This window comes from Camelus dromedarius, chromosome 2 (assembly GCF_036321535.1).
Source record: "Camelus dromedarius isolate mCamDro1 chromosome 2, mCamDro1.pat, whole genome shotgun sequence".
NCBI lineage: Eukaryota > Metazoa > Chordata > Mammalia > Artiodactyla > Camelidae > Camelus > Camelus dromedarius.
The window spans coordinates 17167193-17186774 of record NC_087437.1 but is presented as its reverse complement, the minus strand read 5'-3'; the positions used below and the strand labels follow the sequence as shown (position 1 = coordinate 17186774).

The window sequence follows — 19582 nt, the reverse complement described above, 5'->3', positions numbered from 1 at the left end:
TATTTTATGTATTCCTGTTCATTATATAATCAAGAAGTGTATCAACTTGAAGGTTTCTCTTTGCTTGTTTTATAAAAAATGTCAGGAAAGGCATTTTGTTTAATAGTAAGATTAAGATTACAAATTTAAAATTACATTGTGCTGAGTAAAATGACTTGCATATAATAGGAGCTGCCCTAGAGAATTTTTATTGCCTTAATAATATATAATTTTTAGAATTTGACTTAATATGATCTTTTATAACCTTCTGACTCTCTTCTCTCTCCTCATTCACTCAACAAATATCATTAAGTATTCTACAAGACCGTATCTTTATTGGCTTCTTACTAATTCACTATAAGGATAAACCATAATTATTTTACTATTCCTTTAGTGCATCTTTTTATTTTTTTCACTATTATAAAATGTATTCATTATTTGTATTTATATCCCTACTTTTTTTTTCCCCATTTAAAAATACTAGAGGTAAAATTATTTGGTTAAAAAGTATTTCTTAACTGTATAGTACGTAAGTACCATTTTACTCTCCAAAAAGTTGTAGTAGTTTATCTTTTACCAGAAGTGTAGCTAGCAATTGGATATTTAATTTAATTATTTAATTTTTATTTCATTTTATTTTTGGGGGGTGTAGTTAGATTTACTTATTTTTAGAGGAAGTATTGGGGATTGAACCCAGGACCTTGTGTATGCTAAGCATGCACTCTACCACTTGAGCTACACCCTCCCCCACCCCGGATATTTTATATTTAATAATTATTTGACAACATAGGTGAAAATAGTAACTCATTATTGTAATCTGCATTTTTGATTAGTAATAATCGATAATATGTTAAATCTTTATTTGTTGTTTATATGTTCATTTTTAATACTTTTATTTTCAATTTAAGTTTAAAATTTAGGTTATTTATTGAAACATTTGGTTTTAGAAGTAAAAACAGGCAACTTTTCATTAGTGGTATACTTTCTAGTTTTTACATTTATTTCCTTTTGATTTCCTTAAGGGAGTTTAGTGTTTACTGCATTTTATGTATGCTACCATGTTGATGTGTCCAGGGATCTTGGAATTTGTTTGGGAAGGGAGGGAGGTAGAGTAGTGGAATGATGCTAAATGGTAGAAGAAATACTGAATCCCAGTTAGCCAAAGCAAGAGACAACCTTAAGATACATTAGTATAATTTAAGACTGTGTTAAGTGACGTTTAGCCATTAAGCTTGACAGTTTCTTTATTACACTGGTAATAGAAAAATTGTTAGCAAGCTACAGAAATACTGATTTTTGAGATCTGTTTATTGCTTTCCACCTTTAGGTGGAAACACAAGCAGAACAATGAAGGAGTAAATTTTAAAATTACATTCCAATATTTTGCTTCTATTTTTTCGTGTAAAACTAGTTTTCTGCCTTTTATTTAATATGAACAAAATCTTCAGTATTTAATATGAACAAAATCTAGTCATCTGTGTTTGATACAAGCTAGTGACTATGTACGTTTTTTCTTTTTCACCCACTACATTCCATATCATTCATCAACATTATTCTTCCCTGTCGCTGTTTTCATTCTATTACTCTCAACTTAAATTCTTTTGGATCCACATTTTATGAAAGGTATTACTCTCCGCTTAAGTTCTTTTGGATCCACGTTTTATGAAAGGTAAAGATTAGTAGGGTAAAGGTTATCACCCAAAAACCTTAAAGATCACATCACAGTATTTTTAACTAGAAAATGTAGATGTATTCCCAGGAACAAGCAGTAGAGTACTGACTACTCTTCAATACTCACTATAAAATTAAAAAAAAAAAATGAAAACACAAACAATTGAAAAGGACAAAAAACAAAATTATCCACATTTGCAGAATATACAATTATCTATGTAGGAATTTTAGGATAAATTAGACTATTAGAACTAATAAATGTTTAGCAAAACTCCTAGAGAAAAAAAGTAGCATTAATCAGCATTCTGTAAAGCAGTAATGGCCAATTAGAACATGTAATAGGAAACAAGAGCCTATTTTAGAAAATACTAAGGAAAAATGGATAAAATTTTGAGTGGAATAGAATAAAATTCTGTTTCATACTCTTCATATTGAGCAACATAAAAATTACTAGAAGATAGTAAGAGTCAGTTAGGATGTGGAATAGCAACTATTGGAAGTATAATCCTGCATAACTCCTTTGGAGAAAAACTATTTGACAATATCAAGAAAAGTTGAATAACCTATCCATATTTCATTCATTCAGTAAATATTTTAAGGGAGCCTATACTGTGGAAGCACCTTTTTTTAACAGAGATACTTTGAAGAAAGGCAGTTCAATTCCTAGATGTAACCTCTAGAGAAATTTTTGTGTATTTTTTATAAAGGAGGCACATACAGGAATTTTTATTGCTATTTTGTTTATAATAGCAAAAAGAAAAAAGGAAGTTAAAAATGTCTGTGAATAGGACAATTGATAAAATGTGATATGTTCAAACACTTACATTTTTTCTATAGCAGTTAAATGAGTGCACTAGAGTTCTAGGTACCATTATGAATAAATTTTAGAAGTGCATTTTAAGGCACAAAGCAAGCTACAGAATGATACATAATTTATTGTACTACTTATCTACTATATATTGTACTTGTTTACTTGTTTATATGTTTACTTTATTATTTGAAATAAAAATGGATAGGTGTTTCTGAAATGCTTCTCAAAAGGAAGGCTTATGCTGTCCATATATGTGAAGTTTGGACTATATATCCCTTCCGCTTTGGAGAGGGATGAAATGTGAACAGTTTGATATGATTTGTATTGAAGAACCTGGTTTCTTTTGTTTACCCAGCATTCCAGAAACCCTTGATTTCTACGACTATTAATGACCGTTGTGTCTTTTAGTCTTTTTTCCTTATCAGAAAGAGTAAGTTGTACTATCTTAATAGATACTTGTTATGCACTTCCTGTCATCAGGGGCTAGATTGTTCCTGAATGTACAGAAATAAAATCACAGTTCTGTCCTCATGGAGTCTAGTGTCATGGGAAAACAGGTGTTATGGAATACTTTAATAGGAGAGATATACAGAGTGGGTTGAAAACACTGAAAATTCACTTAGGCCTTTGTAGAGGCCAGGATCATGGAAGGCTTGCCTGAACAGCTAAAACTTGACCTGAGACTTGACGGAGGAGTAGGAGTTAGCTAGGCAGTAGCAGAATGTACTTGTTATAATAGAAATAGGACATGCAAAAATGAAATTTCTACCCCTACTACAGAGGATGTAAGATGTCCTAAGAAAAATGGAGCTAAGAGAGGCTAGATTCTGAGCATTGTGAAATTGATGGCATTTTAGAAAGAAAATGACTTGATCATATTAGCATTTTTAGAAATAACCTTTTTGGAAGCAGTTTAGGTGATGATTTGGGTGTGTAAGGCAGGAATCAGACTTAGGAAGCTTTTTTTTTTTTTTAAATAACTGATCCAATTGGGAAGTAATGAAAGTTTGAATTTATATTGTCGGTGAGGGTGAAGAGGAAGTGAAAGATTATATAAATATTAAGGCTATAGAATGCTTCTGAACGATGAGAAAGAGGAGAGAATCTAAAGTATTCCCTAGTTGTTTACCTTGGTGATAGTCATAGAAAAGGAATTTGTAAGAGTATAGGTGTTAGAGGATGAGTATGGGAATAGTTTAGTTTGGACATTGTGATTTTTGGATGCATGACCCTGAATACATGTTGAATTTTGAAACATTCAAACTGTTAAATCTAACTGATATTTGTTGCTTTAGTAATTATGAGTTAGTAAGCATTTAAAATGAATTTCTGTAATTTATTGACATTTGCATTTTGTATCCCCAGATGTCATCTAAAAAAGTTGGACTACAGTTGATTCATTCAACAAAAATTCATTGAGAATTCTTGTTTCAGGCTTGGGTTAGGCACAAGGGATACAATATGAACTGAACTTGCCTGACCCTTCCCTTTGTAGGCGCTTTAATTGTAGAAGGGAGAGGAAATCCTCTATACTCATCAAATGATCTATTAATAAACCATGACAAACTATTGATTAATGCTAAGAAAACTGTTTGGCCTTAATGTACAGGTAATAATAACTTATGTGAGTAGGGAATTAGAGTCAGTCTATGAATGAAGTATACCTAATGACACAGTTTGGTCTTCTCTGCTTATGACAGGTGACTATGAAAGGAAAATTTATTTTGTCCATGTAAGTTGTGATTGGGAAAGATAAAGATATCTTAGGGGATAGTCTGTGATTAGTCATTCTCTCTTTTAGTGAGGAAACTTTGTTCTGATGTTAAAAAGTATGAAATTTCACAGGACTTTGATTTCTTCTAGTTCTTAACTTACAAATGTGTTTGATGCCAAGATTCAGGGTATCAAATGCAGAGGAGTTCTCCCACAAGATTTAGGTAGGCGAGTTTTACTCTATGACAACGCCAAGGAAGATGAAGAAGCATCTGTGAGTTTATTAAAATCTCACCTCTTGTGTTTGAACTCACAGTTATATAGTGATTATATGGGAATTGTATGCTTTTCTGAGCCACTACTAAAATGGATGGAAGTATGTATAATAATTTTTAAATTTCTGAATAGTCACTGAAAAGCTTAAGTTTCAAGAAGTATTAAAATGGATGAAGAATGTCTTAAGAAGTGTGAGTAATTATAAAAGAAATGGCAATGAGACGTTAGAGAGGAGAACAAATATACTGTTGACTGAAACGAACCTTTATAACAGAGATAGCTAGGAAATATTGAAGGAAAAAATACTACAATGAAGATGAAGAGTAAAACCTTACAGAACTAAACAAATGTATAACTACTTGAATGGAAGCAATATATGAGTGTAATATAAGAAATATGTGCCAACCACTACAGTGCAGGATATTAGGTACAGGATTTAAAATCATGAAAAAAAATATTTAAACATTTGTTCTGACTTTTAACCACATTATAATGCAAATTTAAATGTAACATAAAAACATTTAGATTAAGTTGAGCTGAAAGTGTAGTGGAAAACTGCAAATAACAGTTGTTGAAACAAGATAGTTTCTCTCATATGTTAAGATTTTGGATAGCTGGTCTCTTCCATGGCATCAAGTAGATGTCAGATAATTGAAATTGTTAATATTTTAATAATCATTACAGCACACATAATCATAACTTCAGCAGCTATACATTTTGATGTTTTTCAGAAATGAATTTTACATATTAAAAAGGAAGAAGCTGCCAGGGCAACACAGTTGCAGTCTCTCCCCTAGGCAGCAGACACTGGATCCTGTTCCAAGCCCTGTGAATATCTTTCTTTCCTATCTATTTCACATTCCTCTATTTTGACCCTTGTGGGAAGTCTGGGCCTAATGTTCCTTCTAATGGTGATGGCCAGCCACATTACACTTTACATGTCCCATGAGTAAGTTGATGTTTTACAGATGGGGGAGGTGGATGGAACACTGCTGGTGCCAGGCGCTGGGCTCTTAAGGTGAACTGCTTCATTCTTGACCTCTTAGTTCCTGCAGGTAAAGTCGTGCATGAATGGCCACAAGGGTGGCGAAAGCCTGGTAAAACCTAGCAAGTGTACCTTTGTGGATGTTGATTGCCTGCACAGCCCCAAATGTTACAGAAATGGTGTTTGAAGGCCCAACAGTGCAACCAGGTGTCATTGTGCTGGTGGGTAAACCTGATGGGCATCCATAATTTGGAAAAAGAAGACCTGAGCCTTCAACACAACGCTATTGTTGCAAAAGTATCATTGCCAGGATGCCTGTGCTTTTAAACACAGACTGGGAAGCTGAGCTGAAGTGGCTCTTTTGTGGTCACTGCTGCCTATATTCCAAGTACATGCTGGTACTATAAGCAGCCCACCAACTATTCAGCAGCAACAGATCATCTCTCAGAAGACCTTGATGAGATGGATATTGCTAGCTCTGCCTATTTTAAGAGGAGGGTAGGGTTGAATTACTCTTCCAGGGTGTTAGCAATCTCAGACTTTTTGGAAGTCCTCTGCTGGTAATCCCTACGTGGGGATCAACCCATCCCCAGGAAACTTTGACAGCTAGCTTCAGTATTGTCATTTTGGTGGTCCTGGTGGCTGTTTTTGTTGGCATTGCAACCCTGGTGATTATCTTCAGGAGGAAGTTGGGGAAGTACAAGAAGGTAGTACTCAAGGACTAGGGGAATTGAATATACAACTGAGCATAGCTCTATAGTGAGGAGGATAAGAGGACAGTGTTCAGGACCGCTTCAGGGTGAAATTTTACTCTTGACCCGAGGCAGATATTTCCTCATCACCATCCTCTCCTTTTCCTCCTCCCTTTATCCTAATAATTCTTGTCTCAGGGCTACCTCATTTTCTGGCTTTATGTCCCAACTTCTCTTGAAGAGCTATTTCTAATATTCCTTCTTCCTCTTGGTCCAGGGACAGGAAATTTCATTCTGTAAAGTAAAGGCAAACACAAGAATGTTATCTTTGATTATGTTTAAAATAAAAGGTTAGTATAACATCCCAGGATCATGTAAAAGTGATGGAATACCGTTTGATAGCTTAAATGAGTTTTAAGTGAGGAATAGCTCTAGGTGTTAAAAAGGAAAGAAAAGCATCTTCATCCGAATTATCTACTAGTTTATTGTGGACTTACACTTAGTGAGAAGAAAATTTGGCTTTATTCGGGTTTGCATAACAGTCATATCACTCTCTGTTACATCACCAACACATACGCTTCTTACTTAAAAGGGAATCTTACTTTAGTTGCCTAAATACATTTTAATTTTTTTGAGAAGAGACTTTGTCCAGAAACTGTTGGGGCTTACTCTTCAGCTTACCCCAATTATAGCTGATATTAGTAATATTTTATTATGTAAAAATGTTTGTGTATACTTTGTCATTGGTAATTTTTGTGACTTTCTTAATATAGCAAATTAAATGAAATTTAATAAAACTTGAAGAAGACATAAAAGCAAAGAGCGTTTGAACTTGTGTCAGAATTATGCCCCCCCCCCAAAAAAAGCTAACTTATTATTTTTTTTAATCCTGGGGGAGGTTGTACATAAGAGGAAGTTCAAGTAAACAGAACTTTAAAAATACTAATTGAATAAATGAAATAGTTACATCAGTCAAGGTACTATGAAACCAGGGCACATATCTTAGAGTCACAGTATCTTAGTTTGAACTTCAGAAATCTTCGGATTTTGTAGTCCATAGTTTTCCCCACAATTTATTATATTTTTATACAATAGTCATTGTTGATCCCTTTTAGAGTTTCAGCTGGGTTACTTTTAAACTCCTTCATTGTTTAAGTTCCGTGGTCGTATCTCATCATCTTGTGCATATCTTAAACTGACATTTGGAACTGGTTCAGAATATTTCATAATCAGTTGAGTCCTTAAACCTCTTAGGTTATTGGAGAACAAGAGTAAGAAGTTCTGAACACAAACAGCATTTCTCTTAGTTTTTTGTTTAGTTACATAGTATTTTAATTACTAAGTTGTTTACTGTTTCTCCAGGATACATGTATATTTACATTTATCTACTGATTACCAACCCAGTAGAAAAATAAGTTAAGAGATACTTGTGCTTGCTATTTGTTGAGCAATGTTAATGTTTTCATGCGAAAAGATGTTAACATTAAAATGATAAGTTTTTGATCTTCCCTGAGTCTGTTTAACTCTTGCTTTAACCTAAGAACATACGTGGTTAACTCTAGGCTAATTTTTTAAAGTGCTTTTTTAGTTCTGCTATCCCCCACTTTCCTAGAATGAAAAGTAATATATAAAATATACAAAATGTTTTAGGGCAGAGGACAGAAACTTCTATTTCATTTCATAGCTATTTGAAAATCCTCAAATGATTGCTTAATATTTAAGAGTCAGTTTTCAGTTTTCTGTATAGGTAGAATGAATCCGTGAAATTAACTCTGGAGATATTTTAACCTGCTCAACAATTCTAGCAGCTACACGCTTAGAGTAATATATATGCTGTAAAAAATAAACTTCAAATATTGGTGGCATATCATGACAGACATTAATTTTCATTTATGTTAATTTCTCATTTATATGATCTTCCAATATAAAAATTAGTATTAGGCATCTTTCCTTCATGTGATGACTTAGGGATTTGTGCTCCTTCCATTTTCTGGCTTCTCTTTACCTTAGAGCCTCAATGATGTTTGCATTCAGTGGGGAGAAAGAGAGAGAGGATGGAGCAGTACCTACTTCTTAGAAGCTTTAGGCTCCTCTGTTTACATTCCATTGATGGGGACTTACCAGTACTAGAGTGAGTCAGAATGTAGTTAGTAGTTGGGTACTTGTTACCCACTTTGGTACACACTGTGGAGGGGAGAACACATAATTGCTATACTATAGTTACTTTTAGATAATTACAGAGGGAAGGTATGCAGTAAATATTTTTATTTTATTTCTTTGAAACAATAGATGATAAAACCTGTTGATTGGTGCTAGGATAAGAGCACTAACTGCCTATAAGTTATTTAGAATTGAAGTCCTAAGGAAAGTTAGGAACTCTAGGAATTTTCACAACCTCTATTCAATTATATCCAAAGGTACCTACTATTTTTCATGTGTCTAGCTTTATTAAACACATTGTTGTTGTTATTTTTTGTGTGCTTGCTGATGTCAAGCTTGTGGCTTTAACTTAGGATATTATTTCCAATTGTTTCAGATATTATTAATCTTCTTTATGATATCCCCTAATCTTCCAAAGGCATTATCTGCAGGTGTATCACATTTTATGCAGATGACCTAGGGTCTATTAGGTAAATAGAGATAAGATTGTTGCTGTATTTGTGGTGATGATAGTCAAATATATATATAAAAGATTATATATGTATATAGTGAGCTGATTTTATGAAGTTATCTTAAGGAAAATTAGCCTTTATGTACACATACTTCCATGTGTTTATAAATTGTTCATAGATATTTAAATGTATGAAATGTGGTGCTTTATACTAGCTTTATTTTAAAAGAGGGGACCTAGCTTATTTTAATACTTCTGGTCAAAATACCTTAAGTAGGAACTGAAATACAGGAAACATCATATAAATAAAGATATATTGAGGTATAAATGAGATTTTTTTAGGATTTCTTCTTTTGTCCACCTTAGTAAATTTGGAGAGTGTGCTTGTGCAGTTTCTTACTCTATACACTAACTTTAATCATGTATAAAACAGAACCCTTCAAAAAATATTTTTCAGGATTTGTTTCCAGACTACTAAAGAAAATTATATATATGTTGATGTAATTCTTTTATATTTCCTAGGCTTTGGTCCTAAGCTTTTGAGACAGGAAGACAAAAGAGATTTGTTTCCTCCTGATGAGGACCTTTGATCTAGTACAGGATTTCTTAACCTGGAATCAAAGCTGAAATTTTTGATAAGCATGAACATAGATGAGGAGAGTGATAAAATTTTGGAATTGATTTTAAAGAAATAAGTGCAGAGAGAAAACTCGTCTGCAATATTTAAAAGGATTGTTAATGGCATCGAGGACTAAATTTGTAGCAGTATGACTTCATATAACTATTTTATTTTCCTCCTGTAGCTTTGTAACCAAATATTAGAAATGTGATTTACTGTTCATTGGAAGGAACAAAAATGTACATTGTGATTTGTGCCAGGAACTCCTTTTCAGTAGTTGTAGTCCTTTGAGGGTTCTGAGTTGCTTGAAACAAGACAAAGACTAATCTGACAAGCACAGTCTTAGAATGTGTTTATAAATGTGGTGCTGTTTGAGGCATCATTGGGCCCCAATATGAATGTTTCCTAACTGGCTGCAGAAATATGTGAACACACATCTTCAGAAAGTTAAAAACTCCATATCCCCTATTAAAACTCCAGCTTTAACAAAGGTTGAATGACTGGGGGTGGAGAGAGGGGTGACTCTAGAGGCTAATTAATGTATCACAAAAAGGAGGAGTGGAAGTACAAAGGTAAGCCACCTGGCAAGGGTCTTAAAGGTTTAGAATGCTGATAAAAACAAAGCGGCTTGAATATGATGGTAACTAGGAGACAGCAGTTATCGTAAAGCACAGAAAAAGGAAGTACTGTAGTATTCTGAGGCCATGGGGAGAATAGCCAAGTTTCAGTTTGGGCCAAGGAGGTAGAGACAGATTTTGTGAAGTGGTTGAATGTGTAGAGGAATTTTATAGTTCTAGATGTTTTCGGAGGAAATAGGTGGGAAGGAGAATCAGTGGAAGAAAGAGTGAAGAGAAGGAAACCAAGAACTGTGTAGTTATTTTACAGAAGAAGAAGAAAATAGTATAACTTTGTGTTTTAAATGGTTGTACATGATACAGATTACATAGTCATCTTAAGAGACTTACTGGCTTCAGATTTCAAAATAAATTTGGCTTAAAATTGGAAATTAAATGCATGCTTTACAGGTATTTTTAGCTTTGCAACCTAAACTTGACCCCCATTATTCAATAGTGGGGAAAATACTGAACTATTAGAAGACAAGGAAGGTGGTCATTATTTAACTGGAAAAGTCACTAAACATTTTCCGCCTGTAGTTTCCTTATCAGTAGTTGATAATCCTGCTTGTTAGGCTTCTTGGGAGAATCAAATGAGGCTGATTTATGTCAGTGTATTGTGGTACAAAATATTTTAGTTATGCTTGGTTTATGATAAAATTCAAAGCTCACCTTTCATTGGGGCTTGAAGTGGTTTTGATTCTGTAGATACTATATTTTGTATTTGTAGATATTGTACGGAATTCTAGAGTACATCATGTTAAAATTTGGATTAAGACTGGAGAAAGTTGTAAGGAGAAGACTTCTGTGAGGTCATGTTTTGAGCCAAGAAAGACCTTGCCAAGCATAATATAATGTCCCTTACTACAAATTAACCGTGTTCTTTTAAAATGTGTGTTAGAGAATTTATCTAAGAAAATGCTGCTTAGAATAAAATGTTGAGGTTGATAAAAATAACTCATTTGGACATTCTTAGTTGATTTCTTTTGACACCATTATTCCTTGTAGTAAGGGAGTAATGTGACTATACAAGGAAGCATAGCAGTTCAGAACAGTTCCACAAATTATTTGACATGCAAAAGAGAAAAAGGCAAGTAATGAGTATCTCTTTCTCATTTTCTGTTCTTTTTTTTTTTAACTATTAAATTTTTGGCAACTTTTTGCTTATCTCTCGAATTACATTTTTAGATTTTCTGGTTCATGAAATACAAACATCTTGAATCACTGGTTTACAGAATCCAGACTTAAAGTCTGACATCATAAGCAAGTAGCATTTTCTCTTCAGTTTTCCATTGTCAGCTCCTGCTGGTGGCTTACTGGAAAACAGGTGGTCAGAGTTAACTATTACTTGGAAAGCATCTGTTCGATGTGAGGCAAACTCCCTTAGTGTTCCTTAAAGTATGTACAGCCTCTTCCAATCAAGTTTAATGCACAGACTTCCCTCATACCAGATACTAGTTACACACTTAATGATAGGTTGAGCCCCTCCCTGTCCCCACCACCCTCTCCCCAGGAACCACCAAGATTAAATGGTTTTGGATATCAGGACCTATGGCAAGCACTTTCTGTATCTGCTGTACCACCTTCCACAGTAAAATCCATATATTCAGCATTTAGTAAATAGTTGACAAATACATTAATAACCTCATGCCTGTCGTAATAGCTGTCCTCAAAAAGTCTGCAAGTAACAAGTGTTGGAGAGAATGCAGAGAAAAGGGAACTCTTGTATGTTGTTGGTGGGAATGTAAATTGGTTCAGCCACTGTGAAGAAGTAGTATGGAGGTTCCTCAGAAGACAAAAATGGAACTACTATATGATCCTACTCCTGGGTTTGTATCTGGAAAAAAGAAAAACACTAATTTGAAAAGATACATGCCCTACATTGTCCATAGCAGCAATTTTTTTTTTTATTGAAGTATATAGTTGGTTTACAGTGTGTTAATTTCTGGTGTGCAGCATAATGTTTCAGTTATATATACATATATATTCCTTTTCATATTCTTTTTTATTATAGGTTATTATAAGATATTGACTATAGTTCCCTGTGCTATACAGTAGAACCTTGTTGTTTATATATAATAGTATCCATAGCAGGAATTTATAATAGCCAAGATATGGAAGCAGCCCAAATGCCCATCAACAGACAAATGGATAAAGAAGGTGTGGTATATATACAGAATGGGATATTACTCAGCCACAAAAAAGAATGAACTCCTGACATTTGCAGCAACATGGATGGGCCTAGAGAATATTATGCTTAGTAAAATAAGTCAAAGAAAGACAAATACTGTATGATATCACTTATATGTGGAATCTAAAAAATAATACAAATGAATGTATATGCAAGACAGACTCACAGATATAGAAAACAAATTAGTAGCTTACCAAAATGGGAAAAGGGGAAGGGGCAAAGTAGAGGTATGGATTTAAGATATATAAACTACTTTATGTATAAACTAGATAAGCAAGAGGGATATCTTATATAGCACAGGGAATTATAGCCATTATCTTGTAATAACTTTTAATGGAGAATAATCTGTAAAAACACTGAATCAGTATGCTGTATACCTGAAGCTATATTTCAATAAAGTATAATATTTAATATTGTAAATCACTTATAATATATAATATTGTAAATATTATAAATCAACTACATTTCAATAGAATTTTTTAAATTATACAAATGAATCTATATACAAAACAGAAACAGACTCACAGACCTGGAAAACAAATTCATGATTATCAAAGAGGAGAGAGAAATAGGGAAGGGACAAATTAGGAGTATGGGACTAACAGGTACAAACTACTCTACATAAAATAGGTAAGCAACAAGGATTTACTGTATAGCACAAGGAATTATATCCAATATTTTATAATAACCTATGATGGAATATAATCTGAAAAAGAAAAACTGAATCATCTGTGCTGTACACCTGAACATGATATTGTAGATCAACTATATTTCAATTAAAAAAATTGTTTTTAAATGGTGGCATTTTTAATCCACAGAATTCTGTGTTTTTTTGATTAGAAGTCAGTAGTTTTTTCTAAATATTTATTGTTTATTTTTATTTCCTTTAAAAATCTTTTAAAATTTATTTATGTATATAATGCAACACCAATCTAAATCTTAGGGACTGGTTTTGAAATTGCTAAAGTGATTGAGAAGAACAAATGGCCAAAAAAATTCTGAAAAAAATCTCTACCAATTAGTAGACTATATCATAAAGCTGCAGAAAATATTAATGTAAGTGATTGGCTCAACAACTGGCATATGGATCAGTTGAACACAAACAGACCTAAGTATAAATAATAATGTAATTTATGTTTAAAAATGTGCCCTATCTGCTTCTTCTCTTCATAATTGTCAACTGATTAACAAAAAAGCAGACTTTCACCTCTTATCTTGCACCAAAATTTAAATGTAGTAAAAAATTAAATATAAACAATGACATCATAAAACAATTAGAAGAAATTATATGAAAAATTATTGGATTTGAGAATTTGAAAAGTATGAAAACAAACTTAAGCATAGTTAAATGTCTTCTGTATTTAGCCTTTTATCATTATATAATATCTATTTCCTGTTTACTGCTTCTAATCTTAAATTCCAATGTGATGTTAATATTGCCACTTCAGCCTTTCTGGTTTTGTTTATTCACCTAGTGTTTCTTGATCCATATTTTTATTTTCTTCTTTTTAGAAAGCGAATTTTATTTTTATTTAAATTATACATATACATGTTTTTTTAGAAAAATCAAATAGTACAGTGATTATAATAGCAATCAGTCATGTCTTTCTGTACCCACTCCCAGTCCTACTCCTCAGAGTAACGTTTTCATTTCTTTTAGTTTTTTTACCTGGTATTTACTCTACATAATTATTTACTGTTGTTTTTCACAGCATTGTGCTTATTAGGTATGATGAACAGAAAGTAGTATGGACAAGCAAAGCCTTGGAAAGACATACACAAAAATAGAGGGTGGGTGATAACCTCCTAAAAACATTAGGCACCCCGTGACCACCTCAGTTAAGTATCTGGGCATTCAGTGGTTGGGACATGTCATCAAAATAGTGAACTAGTGTGATGTTTTATGTAATGTAAAGATGATCAAGATATCTGTGGACTGTTGTGGTGGGCAGACTCAAGTGTGGCCCTTGGTGATCCCCACCTCGTAATATTTGTGCTCTTGACCCCTCCCTTTGTGTTGATATCTATGACTTCCTTTTAACCACCAGTTATAGCGTAGGTGATGGGAGGGCAATTCTGTGATTGCACTATGTTGTATGAAAGACTGTCTTGCTAGCAGACTTGCTCTGAGGATTCTCCTTGTTGGCTTGACAAAGCAAGTGATTGTATTGGGGAAGCCCATGACAAGGAACTGTGGGCAACTTCTTGGTCCTTTGAGGGTTGTTTCCAGCCAATAGCCAGCAGGAGGTCAAGGCCCTCAGTTCTACAACCAACTGCAAGGATATAAATTCTTACAACAACATAAGCTTAGAAGTAGATTTTTTCCCATTTGAGCCTCCAGATGAGAATGTAGCATACCTTGATTGCAGCCCTGTCAGACCCTAAGCAGAAAATTCAGATGAGCTGTATCTAGACTTCTGACTCTCACAGATTGTGAGATATAGATAACCAAGACAACTATATATGACAGAGAGCAGAAAAATTAACATAGTGCTGAAGTAACACTGAAAGGTATACTTTTGTCTATTGCAGGTAAAAACAACTTTGAGTGGTCCTTGTTAATTGTAGAAAAAGACATTAGTCAGGTTAGTAGCTGCATTTCAAGTGCTAGGGCCTGCAATTACTGTGAAGGTAACCACCTGATTAAGTTTATGATGAAACATAGTTGTTCTCCAGGATTCATCTTACTTTGTGGATCAAACTGGTGAGTCTAATGAGGGTACAATAGGTTTCACCACCTGTGCCTCTTTGAAGTCTTTGATTAAATTCTGTAATTACCACGGGGATGTAGTATTTCTTGTAGTTTATTATCTTTATAAGGAAAGGAGGTTAACTTCCCGTTAGATATTCCTACTGTAATGCCTCTTATCCCATGGGTCAGAAAGTCAGTGTGGGCTTCTTCCAGTTGTCAAGTATTTCTATTCCAAGTGTATATTTAGGAACTGGGGGAATAGCCATAGGATGAGTCCCTGGACCATTTGGGTTCACTCTTAGACTGAGTTACAATCCCATGTATCACCTGACCCATGTGTCATCATAAACCTCTAATTTAGCTGGGAGACCACAATGCCAGGAATTGAGGGCACTTCAGAGATAGTGTCTATTAATAACAGCGTGGCTCACTCAGTCAGACTGGAGTTACAACCTCATCTATCACCTGACCCATGTATCACCATAAACCTCTATAATTTAATTGGTGGGCCACAGTGCCAGGAATTAAGGGCAATTCAGAGACAATGTCTATTACTAACAGTAAATATTTTCTTTTTACAGTGCATAGTACCTCTCATTAATGGCTGCAAGTCTCTGGAGAAGGAATAGGGGAAGGTGTGTGGTGTGACTTGCAGTAATTATGCAGGGTTTTATTTTTTCAAGGGGTCCGGTTTCCACTTTATTCAGTAGACTCTAGATCTGTGAGCTAACCCAGTTTTGGCAACTGGTGGTAAGGCTGTAACTATCCACTCTGTTAGAGACACAGATTTCTGGCTATTAGACCTAGAGTTTTTCCTGTTATATAAATTACAGTACTCTATTGGGATGTCTACCTATTTTGTTCTTAGGGGTACTATAATCAGTTACTGCCAAACATTTCTATAGGCCAAGTCATTCTGTTGACGAGTACATCCCTACTACCCTTTAGGTAATGCGCTCACCTTGTCTTTGATGATTAAGTATGGCCACTTGGGCTGTGTTACCTTGGATCTCATCATCTCCATTGAAACCTGGGAGCTCTTCTTAATGGCTACATACCTTACACTCATATGAGACTTACAAAGGAGAGTAAACACAGACCTTTGTAAGGATGTAGATGTAGTTCCTCCCTTCACTAATGTTCTCATTGCCTTCTGGGCCCTCTTGTGTAACATAGGTGAGGAAAAGCAGTATGAAATTCTCACATGATAAATACAGTCTAACTCCCTAAATCATTAGACTCTTTCCTCCATCCATATCAATGCCAGGAAAGCTCTGGCATCACAACCTTTAAATCCAACTTTTAGTGCACCAATTAGATAATAATTATAGTCATGTCCAGCTACACGAACTAATGTATTAAATCTGATATTGCTAATGAATGCACCCATGCCAGTGAATTTGTTCTGATGTAGCATATTCCACCCACCTTGGTCAAATACTTAGGCATCTACTGCAATCCATGGTCCTTCAGTATCTATTGGGTATGTAAGCTGTTTCCTCTTGGGTCATCGTGTGTACCTTTCCCCCTGGAGCATGCTGAGTTTTGACCCTAGTTATGGACCTAATGGCAACAGGGGTTGGTTGTGGTGGGTCTTCAGGAGAATGAGCATCCCCCTTCAAGGCATCTGCCCTGGTGAGATTATCAGAGGGTTTTTAAATAAAGGAAGTCTGGTGTTCTTAGATGCTGGGAAGCAAGCTAGTTCCACTGGTATGGGAGGCTGTCGGTTACTGGCGGGGTTTGGGGGAGTGGGAACAGGGTCAAAATTGTTAGTTTCATCTAGGACCAACACTAGATGTCTCCATTCCAGTTTTAGGATCCCATTCTTTCCTAAACGCAAACTTTTTAATGCAAAAGTTGGTGAGACTGAATTCAACTGTTGTAATTTAGCAACCTACACAATTAAATTTTTAGCTTGATTTTCAGCAGTATTAGCCCCATACCTACAAGAAAGATTTTTGTAAGGCAATCATGGAAGCTCTCTGGTTCTGACACTGTGACCTAAGCTGAGAGTTAATGGACTTGAGCTTGTCATTTTCTCAAAGGTGCTCCATTGTACACAAAAGTATCTCACACTGCTGTCCTCACAGTCATCATTACTATCATAGTGGCAAATATAGCAGCCACTTAAGTTCCTCAGGCATGTGCTTGAATTGACGCTTCATCACAGTGAACCACAAGTAATAGCTTCACTGATTTTCTGAACTACTGCATGCCATAGATTACTAGCATCCTATTTCCTTGGCAAGGAGCTGAGCCCTGTGCTTAATCCCAAAGGCATGACCAGACGAGTCCCCAAATCTCATCTTCACTAGTATATCATCTGGAACCATTCCTGGGACTAATTCTATACCAATCTGGTGTCAATCAGGAGTCAGAAACTACAGAGTAATTTGAATTGGTAAAATTTGTTTACATAATTGTTAAACTATGTTAGAAGAGTAACTATAAAGATGTAAAGATAACACAATTTATGAGGGCTGAAGGACATTTTACAAGGAAAGACACCCTTGGAAGAGGGGACTTCCCTTCTCCAGGCTAGGTTCAGATGTTGTTGGAGAAGATAGAGTTACAGCCTATTGAATAACAGAAGATGTTCACTGAATTGCCTTAACCAGAACTGGCTCACAGTAGCTGGGCAGCAGTAAACAATACTCTGAGATACAGTTATGTTCAGTATGGTAGACAGTTGTACAGTGGAAGATGAGGCACTGATGCCGGCATGAGACCTGGAGCACGCCAGTGTCTGTGTCACTAGGGCTGCGTCAGGAGGGTAATCACTAACCTCAGCCTGGGGTAGAAAGTTGCCAGAGGACTGCACACTCTTGACATGAGCCTGGGACAGACCACTACTGGATTTCATTTCATACACTCAGCAAGAGCAAGAAAAGCTAAACTCTGACACATGGAACCCAGGGAGAGAAGCCCTTTTCCTTCTACAGTGTCCTTCCAGAGTTCTATGCTAATAAAAGCTTAACATAGTGCTTACTGTGAAGGAGAAATGCTTATAAAGTCCAGTTCATTACGATAGAGCAGCTACTGTAGAGTATCTTTGGAGCTGAGGTGCAGTAAATTGACAATTGATGCAGAGGCTTTCCTCAAATGTCTGGCATTGACTTCTGTTTGCTTCCTTAAGAGTGTGGCATTGAATGCAGATTGGATGCTCTGTATGTAGAGGTGGAGTTTGTGTATGTTGTCTGACTTTAACTATTGGTCCTGACATTTGTAAGATTTTCTCTTTTTCCTTGGAATTTATGAGTTTTGCCTGGACATGCTTATATGTGTCATTTCCCATTGATTCTGGCAACAATTAGATAGGCCATGTTAATGTTCAGATTTAAATCTTTCATTGACCAGGTCGATTTCCCTCTAATAACGATCAGTTTAATTGTCTTCTCTTTTTTTCCCCCTCTGAAACGTGTGTACTCATTAGTCTTAGATATATCTACCAAGTCTCTTACTCTATTCCTCAAGAATTCCATTTCTGTATTTTTATTTTGTGTTGAGAATTTTCCCCTCACTAAACTTCTAAGGCAATAAATTCATTCTCTATAGTGATTATTCTTAAATTTATCCAATATTTAAATTTGAAAAAAAACTGTAACTTCCAGAAAGTCTTTTCTTTTTAAAGCCAGAAAGGCTTTAAGTCTCCCATCTGTTTCATAGATTCCTGATTTACTTTTTCTTTTCTCCTTCTTGTTGCTGAGTCTTTCAGGCCTGTTATTTTGCTTTGACTTCTTAAGGCTCTTTTCAATTTGGATGGTCAAGTCCAATTACTAGGATCCCCTCTGTTGGTACAAATTCATGTATAATAGGTGTTGCCGTTGTCTCCATTCCTGAGTATTACACTAACCAACAGTTCTGTTCATTGGATAGTGCTTTCCCAGCCTTACGAGTAGGAGGCAACTCAGTTTATTTTAATGGTCGCCTCAGTTCCTCTGAGGCCAAAAATATAAAAACTTTGCATTAAGAGGATTGATATTGAAAATATCATTTTAATTTATCTGTACCATTTCTGTACTGTTTTGTTTAGACATCACTATTGTAATAGTCAGCTTCAGACCTAGTTAGGTTATCAGGTTAAATTGAAAAGTATACTTGTTGACAGTACTTTGTATTTCAAGAGCAGAATAATACAAAACAAAAGGGAAAAACTAAGATCAGTATCAAGTAGAAGTATGAAATATGCTGTGCATGCAGGCATGGGGCATTGTGTTTTTTTTTTCTGGAAAATGACATTGAAATGATATTACAGTCTGTGATTCCATTCCTAACTCTGGATTAAAAGCTGGCCTGTCGCATGATGGGTCACACCATTTATCTTAACTTAAAAACAAATTTCTGTAAGTTTAAGCAATGATATAATTGTGTCAAAGGACAGTGATATAATCAGATTGGCCAGAAGCTGCAGTCAGTTAAAACACAAAAATCAACAAGAAGGAAAAACAGCTTTTAGAGAACTCTGAAAACTGAGAACATTTTAGCTTATACCTTAGGGTGAAATAACAGCCTTGTTTTATGGAATAATAAAGAACTCGCAGTCTACCTATGCAGTTTGTATGTATGTATGTATTTATTTATTTGCATTCACAGAAGACATGTTATATGAAATTGCTAAAGCTGTTAAAAATCATCTAAATATTAATTTATTATATAGTGATTCTTAGTTGGAAAGAGGGAGAGCCCTTTATTCATTTAAGATTCCTAATTAGGGTGTTTAGTTTACAA

At 34.9% G+C, this 19582-nt stretch overlaps 1 protein-coding gene across 1 annotated transcript in view; it reads left to right on the top strand.

Moving 5' to 3' along the window:
• The window catches only part of STAG1 (STAG1 cohesin complex component), a 326413-nt gene that overhangs the window by 114315 nt on the left and 192516 nt on the right, over positions 1-19582 (top strand). The gene's annotated exons all lie outside the window — the stretch shown is intronic.